Source organism: Passer domesticus, chromosome 2 (genome assembly GCF_036417665.1).
Source record: "Passer domesticus isolate bPasDom1 chromosome 2, bPasDom1.hap1, whole genome shotgun sequence".
NCBI classification, from domain to species: domain Eukaryota; kingdom Metazoa; phylum Chordata; class Aves; order Passeriformes; family Passeridae; genus Passer; species Passer domesticus.
The window spans coordinates 120,963,161-120,983,275 of record NC_087475.1 but is presented as its reverse complement, the minus strand read 5'-3'; positions in this window follow the sequence as shown (position 1 = coordinate 120,983,275).

Below are 20,115 nucleotides of genomic sequence, written 5' to 3'. Positions count from 1 at the left end.
TAATCAAAATACATGTTGATATTTCACCAACACTTACAAGTATGAAGCTTTTGAAATATGTGAGATTTGAAAAAAAAGTTTCACTGCTTGCGGAAGTGTCAAAATTTACTGTTTTCCTATGTATTTGTGGTTGACTTTAACAAACATTTAATAGCAACTTGTATTTGGAATGGAAAGATTTGCGTTATATAAAATCTTTAATTACTTCGTTAAAATACCTGCATTTTTCTATTTACAGCTCAATCGTCACTCAGCCATCTTTTGATATTGCTATAGAACACTTTTGACCAAAGATTTGAAATGTTTAAACAAGAAGCAACCACACAGGGGTGAATGTTGGCAAAATGAGTATTGTAACACATATACCCAAAGTGTTACTCTTAGTAATGCAAAGAACTCAATTTCTCTCAATAGAAGTAATAATAGAATAGGTTCTGAGGAAGGTAACAGTGATTTATCCCTCAGGGATAAATCACAGCTCACCATCAGGAGAACACAGAGGCCCTACATTTCCTCCCCATCTCATAGCTCCTGGAAAGGCAAACCCTGGGTTCAGCAGCAGAATATTTGCACTTCCTCATTGTCAGCTTTACTCTTGGGATATGTGGTAGGGGAGGAGGTTCCTGGGCTGGAATCACAACCTGTTTAAAAGGTGAAGATCTCACCATGCTCCTCATCTCATCACACTTCTCATCCATCCTCTTCAGAAGCTGCCTGAGCATGAAGGCATCTGATGTACTGCCCAAGGAGCCAAAGGAAAGTACAAGAAGGTGCCCATTAAACCAGCCCTGAGCAAAACTGAGAGATTTAAATCTGCTTGCTTTGTTCCCATCTCACCCATCAGCATGAGAGTTACATCAATTCAGGCTCCGAGGCCTCATTCTCATTTGTGAGTAGGGCACTTCGCATCACTCTGGTAATACAAAGAGGCATTAAAACAGGAGTAATTTATATTTACATCATTTTTATGGCTCTGTTGCTATTAGAAGGGTGTAAAGTGGCATTAGGAGAAACCACTATCAGGCTGCTTAGGGTCTTTACTTCCAGGGACTGAAATGCTGAGCCTAAATGACTAAGGGCATGTAAGTGAGGACATCTAAGAAAGGCATCTGTGTGATAAGGTACATATTGGAAAGGCCAGGAAAAAGTACTAGTTTAAATCTACTAAACTCACTCATAAACCCCTGGGATGCAAGATCTGCTGGAGTAATGCCACTGAGTTATCTGGAAGCTGTTAACCTTTTTCACAAGGCTATATTGAATAAAATGTTGCTATCATCAGAAAGCTGTTTGCCAGCGCCTATGCTGTAAATAAATTTGAGATAAATATATTGCATACTGAAAGTATATTCATTTTATCACAGCACCACAGAAATCACAGAAAATTTGTCAAGTATGTATAATAGGCACAAAATTGATGAACTTGGTGGCTGAACACTCTTCCTGCTGACCTGGGATGTACAGATGGAATGATGTTGGAAACGCCTAACCTCCTTTTATATGTAACTTCTGAATACTTGTGCAAATGCAGTATATTTCTGAAAGCTATTTATATCTAAAAAAATAACACACTGATAAAAGTGGCCTAACTGTGCACTTTGGTTTTCTACAAATAATATTGCAGGATTAAGAATGAATTTCTAGATCTCAACCAGTACTGAAATCTGTGAACTCTTCTGTTATTTCTGTATTTTCTTCTCACAAAATGTAAAGAACAAAACTTTTTATGAACGCAAACCACTTTTACCTGTGATTTGTAGTATTTGGTGACATGAAAAAGCATTACTAAAACAGAATTAAGAAAAGAAAGTAAACAAAAATCCACTTGTTCCTGCAGCTTGTTCGTATCTTTTCATTCTACATCTCTGCTATTTATTTTCTGTCAGTATGTTTTACATTTACCAAGGCCAAATTTTTCCTGGCTTGCAGATGGTCTTTCTCCACTCTGTTTTTGTCACTTTGCAATTTATTGTGTCTTTATGTTCGTCTTCTGTCCTTCCAGCTTCAACATCACCCATATAATTAAGAAAGAAAGAAAGAAATAGGGTGAAAATAAACAAACAAATGAAAAATTGTAAAAGTAGCAAGAGGCACACAAGAGCTCAGTGTTCGTAGTCTAGTTGAATAAAAATCTCCAAACCAATGGACAAGAAATCCTTTTCTGAAATCCTAAAAATAACTGGACTTTGATATAGCTGCATGAGCAGTCATCAAGCACTAATTAATCTCCTCTTTCATCAAAAAGGCATCGTCATCTTTTGGCTATATTGGTTCATGGCTCATACCTATAATTTGTGAACAATAATTAAACCATGTGAAAAAATAACCCCCACAAGTCTGCTCCATAGCTAAAACTTAACACAGTCCAAGACAGACTTTCTATAGGAGAAAATAATAAAACGAAATAATTTATTTATCAGTTGCTCACTTACATCTGATAGACACCAGCTGCACACCCATGCACCTACAAAACAATGATTGACAAAGAATTGACATTTTCAAAAATGTTTCTAATGACGTATGTACAGTTTTCAGTCACATGGAGGTTAATATATTTCTGAATTCAAATTGCTTTCATGAACCATTCCTATAACAAATGAAGACTGCTGGGAGACTGTAAAAGGGATAAGCCAGGCTCTGCTGGTGCTGGAACTGCGAAATCTTGTCTCCTCAGGGCTCCTTTCTGAGAGAGACAGCCTGAATGATTTCTGTGCCTTTTCAGCATGGATTTTGTGCTGCAGCCTGGTGACTGCTGTCTGTGGGACTATTGTTTGTGTGACTGCATTGTCTGTGGGACTCACCTGTGGGAGCCTGAGACATCTATTCTTTCCTCAGAAAGAAGATAACGATGCTGAGGTCCTAAATGCAATTAGGCTTTGGACTTTCTCAGATTCTCTAGTGCTGCTGAAAGGAGCACACTCCCTTAAGACTTTGACAGGGGACTAATTCTCTGAACCTTGAACCTCCAGCTGCCAGGATTATGAGCCATAAGTAAAGACACAGAGAATGCTGCTGTACTTCAGGTGGGAACAACTTCATGATGAATTCTTTAATTTTAAACTATTGCAAGAGGCGTTGTTCAGCTCCTGTAAACATCTGTCACGTTTCTACTCATTGGAAACTCTGTATGTAAGAAAACAGTTACAACAAAAACCATCCCAGCTCGGCTGAGCAATTAATAAACTTGCTGTACTTTTTTCACTTTCAATCATTATCCTCCAGGGGATTCTTGGACTATACCACTACTCTCAGATTAAAAATTTAGGACAATAAAGAACTGCAAGTAAAGTTTATTTGCCTCTTGGGAGCAAGTAGCCAGAGATTGTTGTGTCCATCAACTCTCTGCTCACATCAGCAGACAGCTGAATGATCCTAAAGTAGCAGAAATTGCATTAGCTTTGTTCATATCAGTGTTTCTTGCAGCTTCACAGTCCAAGGCCAACAGCAAGTGCTCACTTGAGCATTCATCATCCCTAGTGGTTCTTACAGTGTATAATCTCAACTTCAGCACAGAGATATTACATTTGAGACTGCAGAAACCGGTAAATTCATAATACTGTGCCTGCTACTATTGGTTCAGGCTGATGAACATATGATTATTTGCATCCATCGCTAGATATTCATGTCAAATACAAATCCTTCAGACTCATCACTGCAAATAAAATGTCTGAAATTAAGACCTAGCAAAGTAAAAAGGCTTGCCACACTTCAGTTTGAGAAAATGTGTAGTGAGAATGTGAGAAATATGATAAGTTCTTAGGAGCTGTCATTTAGCACAATGTGCAACTTGCATGTTTTAAGTAGATATGAAAGCATTTTCTGGCAAAGTGTAGAAATAAGTACTTGCTTCAAGTTTTTCTGGGAAACATTTTTTTTGGAAAACATAACCCTGTTTTTACCTTGAATTTCATTTTTTTTGTTCTATAAATGTATTTATCTACAAGTGAATGTATATAATTTAACTTGTAATTTAATTAGTTCAGAAAAAATGTAAAAAACCTAAACTTACATGCTCAGCAGTTGTGATGGTTTCTTTTATATACTAAATGAGTAGGAAACCACTATTTTTCATAACCCTTCCCCAGCCCAAATTGTTTGTAATATGCCATTTTAGTGAAGTGAATGGAGTAGTGCAGCAGTCTGGCAAGGATCAGAGCCAGCATAAAGTAAAAATCATGTTTAAGAACAGGGAAAGGATCTCAACTTTTTGGCAGTTTTGAGAGAAGGTATTTTGCAGATCCTGGTGAAATTATGTACCAAGGTACTAGTACAGGTGTCAAGAAAGTAGATTGTGAGCTTCCGTGATAACATTAATAAAGAAAGAAAGAAACAGTAGAGTATGAATTGAAATTTTGGGTTTTTTTGAAATTAAAAATTTGTGGGATTTTTTGAACTGATTTTTCATATAACTAAGAACCAGTTATTTGATTTCATACTTGTATTATTTAATATTCTTTAACCTCCTTTTAAAGTTTGAGATTAAACATAGACTATACTTTAAATATTCCCAAAGTGAAAATGGAAAGCTATCAAAAGAGAAAAGGAAATACTAAAAGATTCCTGGAGTTAACTTTTTCCCCACCCTTTTTTTTTTTTTTAAGAAGGTGAGCATAAAATTGCAGATGGTTTTGCACCTTGAAACTTTCCATTATCAGTGAATTGTTAACTGATATAAAAATGTACGCCCACCTGTGTCATTATAGTTTACAATTGTACTTTCCCACTTGCTTAAGCCAAGTAGAACCTTTGCCAGTATCAGAGTTTTGTAAAAATAATTTCTTTGAAATGTGGTTCTTTGGCTTTGCAGTAGGTAGCCAAAATTTGTCAGGAGAATAATCTTTGGGTCAAAGAGACTTTCTCTATCTCTAAGAAGATTCCTTTTGATTTGGCTGAGGTATAAACCTCTGAAAATCAGAATTAACATGTGCCCAGTAGAGCATCATCAGGGGCTGATAAGATCTTTTTGAGCATTGTATCCTCACTAAAGCTGCTGCATTACCAAAGGCTTTGGTACAGCCAGATTCAGAGAAAATGCTGCCAAACTCCACTAGGTTTCCTATGTAGTCTATGTACGTGTAAATATTCAGAAAGGGCATTCTGTCCCTCTAGCTGTTGTCCAAACATCATCTTGGTTAAGAAAATGGCCTTGTTCTAGTCTTATAATTACAATTAAAGAATTGGGAAGATCCAGCCTAGTACTGCCCTATTTCACCGACAAAGTTAAAACGTAGGGAAGTTATCCATGACAAAGGCAGGAAAAGGATCTGGATTCTGATATGTCAAAACTTCTGCAAGGAATTCCATTGCCTTTCTGCATAAACATTTTGGATCTCTGACCTTCCCTGTGTTGACTCTATCTGTGAATGTGACTCACTTCCCAACAATGTCATGGCTTAGCAAAGCAGGGCAAGTAAAGGCTGCATCACTGTACTTAATTTTGATATTTGTTACACAATCTATATTAGACCCTTATGCTTCTTTATTTAAATAAATTGTAAAATAGGATTTCTTTATCTGCAATTTCTGTGAAGGTGGTAAGGTAACATGTATCTACTTATAGCAATAATGCAGATTTCAGCCTGGCAGTGATAATCACCTACAATATGTTCATTTCAGAGAGGAATACCAATTCTGTATCCTTCTCTGTTAAGAACAATGGAATTTAGTGACTTATTATTTTGTTTCCTATTCCTTAAAAAATAGAATAATGGTATTAAAATGAACAAATCAAAACAGACCAAAAAAACTCATTAGACTTTCTAGCATTTAACTTCCTATAAACAGCATTTCTCTCCCACCCTCCCCTACCCTCCCAGCTATATTGTTCTGTTTAAAATGACATCTAGTTCTCCAGACACATTTTTCTGGATACATTTCATCTGCAGAGCTTCTAAAGAGTTCCTCAGTCACAGACTTTCCAGGTTTATGAATGCTGACATTTAAGACAAGCTCCTTGCTCTGGATAATTAGGCCTCCTTTGCAGGAATTCAAACACCTGGCTCACTTCTCTCTCTGGACCATGATTTGCCCTTCTGTCCTTTGCAAATTTATTCTCCTTGTTGTAACATTTAAAGTACCTTAAATTTGTATTCGTGGGAATGGATCCTCATGTGGTGAAATGAAGCCTCATTTGATGGATTGCTGGGAGCTACTTCAGTATCCAGCAGAATTAATCTGGTTGAAAATGTTCTTTTTCCATTCTCTTGCTTAACTCCTATTTGCAGAGAAATTCAGAGAGTGCTTAGTACACTGGCTGCTCACCTGAAGACAAATCCATCTTTTGAAATTTCTACTAATTCACTTACAATGTGTTCCTCTTTTAAAGCCTGTTAATGTATGAGAGCATTGATGGTGGCAGTAGTGTTTCAGAGAGATACCGTGGGTCTAAACAAGTTATCTTGTCACTGTCTGGGACTGAGTTCAAAAGTACCAAATATCTGTTTATGAGGAGGAAAAATTCAGTCAGAAGGTGGAAAGACAGGGATGCTTTGGAAGACAGGAGGAGGCTCTGCTGGCAGTGCTTAAGATGAATAATATAATGTGCTCTAATGAATGTCAAAAAGCAAAGTTACACTTGATTCATGCTCAGCTTAAAATATTCCAGTAAAATAATTATTTTAACCAAAGACATGTCAAGAACCATGTTATTTCACTGTCAGTGACTGCAAAAGAAAATCTCTGAGAAAAAGGCCAAAAATAGGTGAATGCTTGTTCTTTATAGTAGGTTATTTGACCATTTAATCTGGGGATTTGTGAATTAGTTACTGTATCTGGAGTGCAGCAATATTTGCTACATTTCCTATTGTAGTAAACTTCATAGTACTGCATTATTTCCAGGTTGTGCCTTTTCAACACTTATTTGTTAATTTTAAAACTTATTTTGCAAGGAAATACTACAGAACTGCTCTTGGGATTACTCCTTTTTAAAAAATTTTCTGTTGGAGTTAGAAACTACATGTTGCTTAGGGCATAGTCTTGTTTTTATTTTTATTTCCTCTATTTTACCCCTGTAAACAACTGTCAAGCAATCAGTAGACAATTTTCTCTTTCTACAAATAATTAACCGAGACATAGTTTTTATATGACTATGAAGTAGTTTCAAGTTAGTATCGTAACATTTCCTTCTTAAAAATATTTAAAGTTGCTGTTTAAGAAAATACCTTGAAAAATTAAACAAGTTTCTGCTCTCTGTGCAGGTGTCCTTGTACCGTCTGTAAATATAAAAAAACCCCCTGTCTACTAGGTTTACAATGAGAATATAGTAAATGTCTGGTTCTTTTTTTTTTTTTCTCTTTTCTTTATTTGAAGCTGGTGTTTGAATCAAAATCCACTTAAGGCAGCAAATACCATTATCACACTGTGCAACAATACACCTCAGTACTATAATTGAGATTAACTTTCAATCACTACAATTTGTGAATCAGCAATTTCGAGAGGCTTCACTAGTTTTTCTGTGTGGAAGCAATCTACCCCCTGCTCACAAAATGATGCGTTTCTTAGGGAACATGGAAGACAGTGGAGAGGTTCTTTAAAAAACTGTTGAGACACAGCATATGAAGACAAATATAAATGAATGAATTTACATCTGAGATAAATGTGATCTTTATTCTTGTGGCTTCATAACCAATGCCTTTCTTCTGATTTCAGATTACAAGGCAAAATATGTATCTAAAACCACTTATACTTAGAGAAAAGAACATTTTTAGTAAAATAGGAATTCTTGATAATGTAGGATCCAAAAATCAGGTGTAAATTGCTATGTCTTCTTTTGGCCTAGTTGAATTTTAGCAGGTTAATAGTACAGTCTAAGGATTTTAGTACTGATTTCAAAGCGAGTAAAGCTACAGCCTAATGTGGAGGCACAGATTAAAAACGGGGAGATAAGATAGACAGATACATAATCTACTTTTTAATGTAAAATGGGATTAGGCAGAGTTTAATTTCAGACCTAAAACTGATTCAGTCTTTTTGGTGCTGATCTAGATAGTAGTTAAATCTGCTTCTAACATAGATGTTTGCCCCCTGAATCCTACAAGAGGTCTCACCTAGTCAGAATAGGCATCACATGTGTGCAAAAGTTTAGTCTCTGGAAGATGTAGTGTCCAAACTCCAATTTTTTTCTTTCTAGGTAGTGATCTAATCACCAGTTTATATTTTGTTTCATGGCTGCATAAGAGAGAGGAAGAGGATACTTTCTATTCTCACCTGCTAAGTCATTTTGGTTAGCAGAAGAACAGGAAAAATTTATTGGATCAAAAGATATGGAATTAAATTTATAAAGCCCTTTTATGGTGGTGAGGGGTGAAGACCTGGACTTAAATATATTCTGTTATTTTACAGTGTCTTCCATATCTTGAATGTATTTTAAATTTTGCACTATGAAAGGAGCTGGGAATATTACCACTTCCTCCTCCCATGTAATGCTGGAAAAAGGAATAAATGCACAATTTTCATACAAATTTATCATAAACTTATATTGCAGAAATTGAATTATGCACCTAAATTGAAGACAAGCTTCTCCTTTCATCTTGAAATTAAATACTTGTAGCTCAGATGTGGCTGATGAGGGGTAGGCATGGTAGCATAAAACTTCGTTTTTATTTTCCCTTTTGTTTCTGGAGTCAAATAAAAAGTTTTCCCAATAACTGTTTAAATTTCAAGACCAAACCATAAAAATTTCAAATAAATAGGCATACATAAATTTAATTTAAAGAATCACCTGTGAAATAATCTGAATCAATAATATCTCAAATTACTTTTCAAAAATTAGAAAATTATTTACTATTGTAATAGTACTACAAGAGAATGTAGACAAACAAGAAAGATTTTCCTGACACATAAAATGAAAACATAATTTTGAGGCCTGTAAACAAAACAAAGAGTGGGCAAATTATAATTAATGTTAGACAGAAGTTTGAAGTTTTCCACCAAGATGAAGTTTGATTCATAAAAGAAAATGTGTTAAAATCCAGTATTTGATTTTTCTGACGTTCACCTTGATACTACGTGAAAGTCCATAAGTGTGTGTATATATATATATATATGTAGGGAATTGATTAGATGGATTAAAAACTTGACAGATATCACGATGGAGCTGTTGAGGAGGATGTACAGAATCCTGTCACCTAGGGTTCACAGACACCAGAGCTTGTTTGCTGTGTGATATTTTAGTCAGTAATCTAGATGATGCTGCAGAGTCCTGCTGGTGATGGTCAGAGATAATAAAGAACCGTGGGATAAGACTGAGTATAAAGGCAGGGAAATCTGAGTCACTTGGACAGAAGACCAAATATTAGGAAACATCCATAAATTAGCCAAATGCACCTGACACAGTTAATCTAAGAGGATGGGAGAGTGTGTTTTGGGAGCTCCAATAGTTCACTGATGGATATGTGGATAACCTTGGGTAATTGCCTCAGTGTGAGCTCCCAACAATTTTTAATAGTACACAGCAGACCTGATGAAAGGCATTGCTGTTTGAGACAATGGCTAACAACTATTTAATAACTAAAGAGTGAGAAACCTGCATTTTTCTAAGAGTTATTATCTGATTCACCTTTGAGAAGAAACTGTTATCCATATGTTTATAGTTGTTGACACGCCCATATGTGCCTTCTGAACCTTTCTATCTTTAAGTGGGGAATGCGAGGTATTTTTAATATGAAGTTTGACTATAATTAGCTTCTCAGAATGTGTAAATAAAGGACACTCAGTAAAACTTGGTCTCCTGCAGTTCTCCAAATGGTTACAATTATATTGATGTTGTTTTAAACAGACAATCATAATAGGCACAGTAAATTCTACAGTATTTTATGAAGGACTTTATGGCAGAAGGAAATAGTTTGTATTTTCAAGTTCTTGAATAATACAGGCAGCCATGGTATCCAAATTATTTCAGACACCTTACTTATTATGAAATTCCTATATTTGCAAGAAAGACCAAAAATCACAAATTAACAAATCCTCCTGCATTGTAAGATTTGTTTAGCTGTGATCTAGGTTTTAGCTACATAACTTTTACACTAGCCCATCTAGTTCATAAATCCTTGGTTTATACAAGCCTAATGACATCCAGTCTTGCCAAAGTTTGCATTTATTTTCTGTTTTGAAAAATTGGTCATGACAAATGCTACTTTTTTCTGAGACATCTGGTGTCTCTTCCTTCATTGTCTATTCTCCTGATTCCAGAAATGGTAGTTTTCAATACAGAATAAAGCTTTAGTAATTCAATGTTGATTAAGTAGGGTTTTTGACATTCTCCTATTGAGAGAGACCTTGTACCAGAGAGGTCTCATGAATTCAAAGTGTTCAAGAATATAATAATGTTAAGATAAAGGGTACCAGACCTAAATAATTAACTGTGTTAAGTAGGGAAAATAATTGTACAATGTCCTAGGTACTTTTCAGTCTTTAAACAGTGGTAAAGATGCAGAACATGCAAAATCATTCAAATCTTGAGTGACATTTTAAAATCCCTTTCTTTAGCTTTTCTGGTCATCATCCACTGAAATTTAATGTACTGAATGTGTTGAAAGTGCTGGTTGCTTTCTATTTCTACCTTTTTTTTTCTCCCACAGGTTTTCTGCATAATTTCTTTCATATGATTTTAAAAGTCTTCCTGTGGATGTAAAAGTTTCAGCCTTAGGGTATTAACCTCTGTTTGGCCAGGCAAAAGCACCTACATTTACACAGAGTTACCCGGTGTCAACAAGCTCTACAGTTAGTTGGAAATTAGGGATTAATTTGACTGGTGTTTAAAAGAATGTCAACACATGAAAATAATTTCTGTATTTGTGATCCTCTAATTTTTGTGCCCATATAATTACATTCTGTGGGTTATTTTGTTAACATCCTTCTTTCCCTGGCTTTACTGTTTGTTCTGAGTGACTTTTTTCATCATGACTCTCTTTAAACGTCCCTCTGTAATGAGTCTGTACATCCAGCTGCAATCAATCTTCTGTTAGATATTCACAGACTGAGGAACCTTGATGCTGTAGGCTGACAAACAAATCCCCTTTTCCACTGAATGTAGAACACTTGAAGGAAAAAAAACCCCTGAAACAGTAATGGTACGAACACTAATTCCTACCGATTTCTGAGATGTCTAATTCCCTTTAATTTGTTTGGCTCAAATGATTACTTCCCCATGTGTCTTCAAAGGAGTGTTCTGTCAGGTAGTATTGACTGGAGTAGCTGTGCGTCTAACTGGGTTATTTACAGAAAGTGCTCTTTAACATGATTATTGTTGGGGCAAATTTGGATTAGGATTTGTGTGTGTGTTATCAGTATCTTAGCTATCTGTTTTGGAAGCTGAGCATGGTCCATGAGGTTTCACAGACAGATCAGCTTGCAAAGATATCCCTCTAGACTAGAAGAGAAGATGTCTACTTATTACTTTAAGCATTGAGGTAGTTTAGTGTAATCAACACAATTTTAGCAGCAATAATTTGCAGCTGCTGTATTTTATTCCAGATGTAGACTAAATCCTGGTCTATCTATCTGTCATACTGTTCATCCTTAGGGTGAGAAGTGGGGGGTGAAGAAACATTACTTTTCTGTGGATAATAAATATGATTGGAAAAATTTCCCATCAAATTAAATTATGACATTTAATAATAAGCAAGTGTTCCAACACATGTGAGTGCTTGCATTCTGAAAGGAAAAGCCTTGACAGACAGGACAGAGCAAGATTTTAGCTGATTGTATTTAAAATGTATCCTTGATATGGTCCATTAGTTGATCACATGATTCTATGTTTTATGTAAGTACTCCTGCAATGAAGAGAAGTTGAAAAACATGGAAAGGTGCCAATGTAGGATTTTTTCAAAACCAGACCTGTTCTTGTTCAAACAATAGCTCAGCTTCTGCATTGTGCAGATCAAAGCAGTTAGATATCAGAGAGATAAGTAAGATTGATAGGGGTAATATTCAAATTGTAATACGTACCAAATTATTGAACAGCTGTTTTAATGAAGGATGAGCAATCTGAGAAAGAGCTGGTTACATTCACATATGATCTGCAGGAATTGTTGTATGCTCTCCATCAGCTCTCTTTCAATTCACATTGCAGTTCTTGTTCTGTGTATTTCACTTTTTGATAAGTCTTTTGGTTATGAGGAAAACATCATTTTATGACTCCAAAGTAGGAGTCATAAAATTCCTTACCCTCTCACTGAACATCTCCTTCCACCCCTAGGTGGCAGATTGCTTAGGTGAGAGCCAGCCTGGCACCAGTGGCAGCTTGGACTTTTATCAAAAAAGGAAGAGCCATTGATCTGCTCATATCTGATTCATTAGGTGACTTTTTAAAACAAAGCTGGTGAATTCATGCCCATTTGTGTGGAGCTCTGCCAAAACAAGCTTACACTTTTGTAAAGTTGGCAAATTCCCTCTTCTCTAAATGTGGTTGACATTCTTCAAACTGTCATACCACTAACCATTGGTAAGAGAGAATACATTTGTGCTGAAATACTAAATATGCACATACAAAACTATTTTCACAAAAAAAAAACTTTGCCCCAACCCACATTCAGAAGGTATTTTTATTGATAGATGACATATATTCAATATAAAAAATTTCTATGAAATTTTTAACACGATCTTGTTTAAAAAGATTTTTTTTTAAATTGTTGGTAGAATTTCTTGCATCTCCATGTCAAAATTTTAGTGCAGAATTGCATGGTATTCAGAAAACTACATTCAAGACCATAAAGCATACTAATTTTTCTTCATGCACCCTTAAAATAAAGATGAGATCAATCTCCACATGGCCCTCAGGTCTGTCTTCTACTCTTTTCAAAAGCAGAGCTATGTGAGATAAGCTGGATATTATTTCAAAGGCCTGTCTCATGTTGAGTGTGACAAGCCAGTAGCTGTTTTCTCAAAAATGAAGATGTTTTGGAACTCTTAGTTCCTGAGTAATCAGTAGATTCAAAGAAAGACTGTCTGGAAAAAGAAGCACATTGTTGACAAAGCTGCCCAATGGATTATTTTGTAAAAGTCTGCCTCAGGATTTTTGAAAGGTAACTTAGCAAGACCCCTGAAAAGAAAAAAGTTGAAAACACTGAGAAAATTTAAGGGGGAAAAAAAAAGAAGATTGAGGATATGACCATCCAATAAAATAGTGTTGGGATCTTTGTGGACATGAATGAAAGATATAGAAGTTATCTGAGAAGACAAGCATCTCTTCCATCTATGAACCTTCCTAGACTTCCAGTTCAGAGCTCCACTGCTATGAGAACACAGGTCACAAAACTAAACCATAGCAATATAGTATGAAGAAATGCCGAAAATTTCAGAAAAAAAGAACAAGACAGTGGCTGTACTGAAGTAAATTTTTGCTGTCTGAGGAAGGGGGGTAAAAAAAATTCTTTAACTGCATTTGCAGCTCAACAATTATACCAGGAAAAAAGAGTGGGATATCTCCAGAAAATGACAGTCAAGCTTTTCCTTACATCAAAGTATGAACCTGGAACTCATAAACCAGCAGAAAGCCTCTCAGAAAGCGATGGTTTATCTTTTTGGTTTGTGCACTAATCTAAGCAATAGCAAGGAGAAATTTTAAATGTTTGAGGGTAGTGACACTGGAAGGAAAAGCACTGATCAGCAAGAAAATAAAGGAGCCACTTTTTTTCATGTTGGATGATTAAAACCCTCACAGTCTCTTAAGGCAGCTGATTATGATAATAATGCAAGACCACAAGCTTATGTTTTAAATTATATTGCATCTGCTTTTTATTGGACACACAAGAATAAGGTTCACTTTGAAGCCATCTGTGAAGGTGAAGGTTTTATTCCTTTTATAGTTCAAAATATGTATTGTCATAGAAACATCATATTAATAATCAAATGGGTGATTTTACTTCCTCTACTCCCTTCTGATCAAGGACCCATAAACCCATGCCTATGTGAAGTTGCTATAGTTTTTAATATTTATCATATCTTTATTTCACTGACTCAGGCAAGTGTGTATATTTTTCATCTGTCAGTTTGCTACCATAAGTCAGTGCTACAGTGACATCGAGATGTTAAAAAATCATTTGGCTTTCATGTTCTACAATTTAAAGCTGTAGTTGAATGGAGTAAATAATGTATGTCTCCTTTAAAATACTTACACTAATCCGTTCTTAAAATCCAAACCAAACTCTTATGCTAACAGAGAGGTGCATGAGCACCTAATATTTTGCCTGCATCAGCAAGTTTAGACATGTATTTTCTAACTTCTATCCTCTAAATGTATATTCTCCTTTGTAATGTGCATTTCTCTCTGCCTAAATAGGGAAAAAAAGGAGGGAAAAAAAGCACACCATAATTAGAGTTTAGTGACCATCATGCATCCTTAACTTATGTTACTGCATCTTTTTTCCTCCTTTTGATAATAGTGCCAAGATGTTACAAAAAACCCTTAGTTTATCATTGCCCACTTTTGCCCAGTTATGGCAGAACTTTCATTTGCTTCCAATAAGTACCTTATTCTTTCTTTTTAATATACAAATAGCCTCTTCTGTCATTTGGGCATAATGCATTTTTTCCCCATTATTTTCAAACATATATCTGGCCTATTCTTTTGAAGAAACCTATATCATGCTTTGAAAAATCATCTGTTGTATATAATTTACTTGTGGAATATGGCAAGTGGGGTAGTTACCAGATTCTAGAAGATAATCCACCTGAGAAGCATTTCTGTATTGGGGGATTTTCTGTATGTTGAACTGGAACACCAATCTATTATTGTTGATATTCTTTCCCAGATGTGGTAAAAATTTGTAAAAAATCAAGGGGTGTGCGTGTAGTGTATCAACTGCATGGTAACCATGACAATGATTTGGTTCACAACAGAAAGCACAAATACTGAAATTAGCTAAATAGTTATTAAATTGCCAATTAAATAGCTAATAAGTAAGTGTAAATGAGTCAGGTATTTAGTCTTTGCTCCTGAGCTCTCTTCATCTTTTGTGTGTTGCATTTGTACACTGGATCAATCTGATGCTTCTGGAAAAGGGGAGTAGGATGGGGGAGGGAAGAAATTTGAAGTGGAGCAAAAGAGGGAAATCTTTGTTTTGTGAGTTGTCTTCCTTAACAATGAAAGCATCAGAGTCAAGAATGATACAGTACAATAACTTGTTGCGCATATGAAGTCAATGTCAGGTGCTGGACAGGGTAATTTATAACACTGTTCCTTGTGAATTCCATGTGTTAATAATTTAATAGCCGGATTTTCAGCAAAAACTTTTAATTGCCTAGTCCATTCCATTGAGACATCATTAAAATAGGCATTTTTCAGTGCTGAAGACTAATACCAAGTTCTAAAAAGCTCGTCCTCTGTCACAGTGGAAATGGACAGTGTCTAACCCCTTCAAATCAACAAGGACTGAAAGTCAAGGCTACTTATGACCAGAAGGTGTCAGAACAGCAGATAAAAGTATCCACTTCCTAAATGCTACTGAATTATTTCTATTTGGTGTCACGAAGATACTGGATTTTAGCTTGGATTCCAGAGGATAAAAGGCCCCTGAGCTCTTTTTGTGTCCTTTAACACTAGCACATCGTGAGGAGCTGATGAAATTCACTGTGCAGCAGCATGTAATGCAACTCCCTTGTACCTTAAAGAGGGTTCTACATTTCTCAGTTTGTTTGGCTTCACTCAAGTCAAAGTCCCCTTTAAAACATGCTATAACTTGGCAGCAATCCAATGAGCTGAAATTTAAAAAGGCCTTTAGTAGCACATGGTAAAGCAGTAATGAAAGATGGGTTGTTAATCAGAATCATTGGGGTTCATAATTTTCTTAGAAGTTTAACTTACCCGGCACCCCTACTCCAATCTTACTAGGTTTTCTTTTAGGGACCTCCAGGTTCTTGGAGAGGTAAGAAGTCACTGTAATGTCATTTTTATGTGGTTATATGAAACTGCTTGTAGCAGAGTCCATATTCTGTTCCTTCACCACGACTCTAGAACATAAACAGTTCCCTTTCTGACAGGCAAACCAACATTCTCCATTTCTTGAAACTGTACTCTTTCCTTCCTGCCTTCCTTATTTATCCTCACACTCCTTCTGTTCCATAGTGCTTTTTCTGTCTTTCCATGTTTCATCTTTCTTTTTTTTTTTTAACTTCTTTCCCCAAATGGCTTGTTATAAAACATATGCAGTCAGTGACTTATGGTCTAATGTGAGGAATTATCTTAACTGAACTTTTTCACCCTCACCTTCAACTCCTTGAAGATGTCCTCACCAAGTATTCTTGCACACACAAGCAATGACAGTTGTGTTGAATCTTTGAGAACAAACAAATAGTTCCTCTTCATGTGGCATGCATTTCAATCAATAAGATTGTTACTCAGTTACTTATGGTTATGACCAATGAATTTCAAAATATATAAGCCCCAAGGCATCTGCATAATATAAAAACAAGGATCAGCCAGATTTTCCAAGGGTGAAAATGCAATTCCACAAAATGCTGGTGTTGATGAATTTGAAGCTTTGGTATCATAACACATGTAGAGAAACTTTATATATTTTAAGATGTTTGTGAAGCTTACCACTGCTCCATGTGCAGCAAAGTGCACCCTCAAGTAAAGATACTGAGCTCATATTTAATTCCTTTTTTTTTTTTTGAAGAGCTCTTGTGGTCTTTTTTGGTGGGTTTCTTTTTTCATATGGATCTTCAAGCTGCTCCTCAGTTACAGTACAAATGTTAATGACACATGCATTTCACTTAGAAGTAGTAAAGGGAGAAAAAATGTGTAAACGTTACTGAATATTTTGAGATAGGCCACATGGTCTAACCTTTGCTTGCTATACGGGAATGTAGCTAAGGTGAAGGGATAAACATTGGTTCTATTACACTGTCTTAGAAATAAAAAAAAATAAAATGAAGAGGGCTTTTTTTTTTTAAGACATTGCTATTGATCTTCTGAAATATGTGGTATTTGAAGATCAAATGGCACATCTGCTTTTGGATGCAAGATTACTTGAAAAATCTACAAAGCACATTCTGGTCATCATTACATTTATCCTTGACTTTTGCACTGTTAAGACATTAAAAAGAAATTAATTCCTGTACTGCATGCAGTCTTCAAAGATACATATTTTCAATAAATATCAATATAAAAATTTGTATGTTTTCTGTTAAGTGGGTTCAGATGAATTCTTTCCTTTCACTGCTTTGTGAGACGCCTAGTCACTGTGAAAGGAGACACGGAATTTCTGGAAATAAGGAGCAGAGTCTGTATCACTCCTTTGCCAGGTGGTAGAGCAGCTTGCTGCAGCAGTTAAAAGTCAGAGCCATATGGCTCTGATCCACTGCAACTGCTACAATGGAATGAAAAGTCTGGAAAACAGAAAAAGATGAATGAAAGAGTGAAGAAGTAGTTGGTTACTTTGACGAATGTGACAAGGGCTGCTCTGAAAAAAAAAATTGTCTCAATCTGTAGAGTTTGGTAAGTATTGACTTTGATAAGAATAAACACACAATCTCTTCCAGCTCCAGAAAGACATTTGGGCACAAGGACCTCTATGTCTGTGTGACTTCTCATCAAAACGGATGGATATATAAGCTTAGAGGTTTACATGGCCAGTCTTGGAGAATAGGGAATAACCCAGCATGCAGTACCTGGAAGGTGGTTGGAGTTTGTCTTTGGCAGATGTAATCACGGAAAAGAAAACTAATGAACAAGCAAATCAACTTGTACATGTTGGATGGATTGGAGGGAAGTCAGAAGAATTATGCTGACCACACCAAATAAAAGGCTAGCCCACATTCAGCATATATATTTAAATTTCATAGATGGATATAGTTTAATATTAGCATCTTCCTTCCCACCTCCCCAAAGAATTTACAGTTAATAATTAGCAGAAGAGTGTCTCTGTGCCATCTTGCACCATTAGAACAGTTTTCTGAAAGTCCTGGCAAACAGCTTAAGAGTATTTTGCTTCCTGGATTTATATTATGAAGGAGATAGTCTCCTTGACAAAGTGGAAAGTAAGGCTAAAATATTATAGAAATAAAACTCCAGAAATTGTCAAACATGCAGCCTGCTGAGATGGGAAACTTGTCCCTGTTTTGAGATGAACAGAACTAGATATCCTGGATCCCCACGGAAGAAAAAAGAGATTTTAAAATCAGCAAGTCAACTATTCCTATAAAAATAAGTAAGATATCAAATTTAAAGTTGACCAGATCAGAGTAAAATGGGCTCATACACTCCTCTCTTTCTGTGTCTTCTTGCAAGTCCTGGACTTCATTTTAGTCCTTCAGTGCTGTTCTTTTCTGCACTGTAGCAAACTCCCCAATGTCCATGAGTTCTCTTGATGGCAAGTCCTTCCTGGGTCCCCTGCTGTTGTTGGGCTCCTCACCACGGTCTTGTCATCAGGTGCTGTTTTTGTCCTCTCACTCTCCACACCACAACCTCCTCAAAACCCCCTAAAATTCCTACAGATGACTTAGCGCGTCTGCTATCAACATTTTTTTTTTCTTCAGAACTGACATACAAGGAAATAAATTATGCAGCACTGGCTATGGAAGGTTTTGGTATTGCAGAGGTATTGAAAATAAAAGGCTCATGGTTATATTTGAAGCATCTGGCAAATATTTTAAGTGAAGCTATTCAGCGCTGATGCATTACAGGAAGAGGAATTTTTTGATCTAAGAGAAATATATTTTCCAAAGACCTGGCAACAATATCAAACATTCAAAGTTCCTAGCTAACAGACGTGTTGGTCTCTATTGGATTTTATCACAGTTCCAAAGTCATACCAAATTTGTAATTTTGTATCAATGAAATTCCCCAGGTCCTAAAGAATTCTCCCTCTTCAGAAAGAAATAAAAAAGCAGCAAAAAACAATATTCATGAGTGTATAAAACGAAATAGTTAACAGGTAAAAAAAAGACCAAAAAGACCAGCATTCCCATGTTGTATTCCTATGTGGTAGATTTTTAAAGTTTTAATCTAGCATTTTGAATAAACAAATTGAAAAAAATAGTTCAGAATTACACTGATTGTGATTTTTACCAGATTGTCACCTTGCTAGTATTCTCTTATTAATGTATCATTCATTTGACAATTTTAGCTACATTTGTGTTTTATACTTTTGTTCAAACATATACTGGATTCAGTAAGTTAAGATTACAGTCATTTTAATTAAAGAAAATTTGAATCAAATGTCATGTATCCAGTTGCAAAAATTCTGATTCAACAGGTTCCTCATTTTTGGTTTTCTATTTGCATGATGTGATTGCAAGAAAAAAGTGGGGTTTTCTGTCACAAAAACACCACAATCAATTTTTTCAACAATACATGTAGCTCTTGAGCCAACATGAGAAAATTTGGATTTTTCAGGTAAAAAGGTGTTGGAAAGGTAATGCAATAGCCTATCAATGATATAATCATTATATTGACGCTACTGAAAATCTCAGATGCAGGAGCAATTTTTGCTCAAATAAAAACTTAAATAAAATTCAAAGGCCTGTTTTTTTGAGCAAAAATAGCCACAGGAAAATATTTTGTAAAATAAGCTACACAAGATCCAAAATTTTGGAATATATAAGCCTCTGACTTTACTAGTGCTTATCTCTGGGAACCAATGACTGATCAAAAAGTTTGCAATTAATATTCCAGTTCTGTCAAATTAGGTACTATATTAAAATTACACATGATGCCCAAATATAAAATAAAATAAGATATAATAGTTTTTTATTAATCATTCTTTTTTTTCAAAAATTATTTTTAGGCTGCTTGCATGTCCGGAATTAACATGCAATAGTGCAAGTTTTACATTTATATCTTCTGCACCAAAATCTTTCCCAGTTTTTTTATGTGTTACGACAGCCAAGCTTCTGAGTCTCTGTATAAGGATTAAATGAGAAAATGTGCCTTGAAACGGCCTTAATGTGCTTTGCCTTAGCCACATTTATCTTGATATTGCAATTATTATGCAATGCTTAATCCTTTTAGTGCAGAGCAACAATTCAGTAGCCAAATGAAAGGGAAGTGGGATGTGTTATCCTGGTGCTATTGTTAGAGAAGTAACATTCTCTTCAGCTGCTACACAGATGATTATTGTTGAAATAAATGACCTGTGCCTAATGTTTTACTATTCAACATAGCATAAACTGATG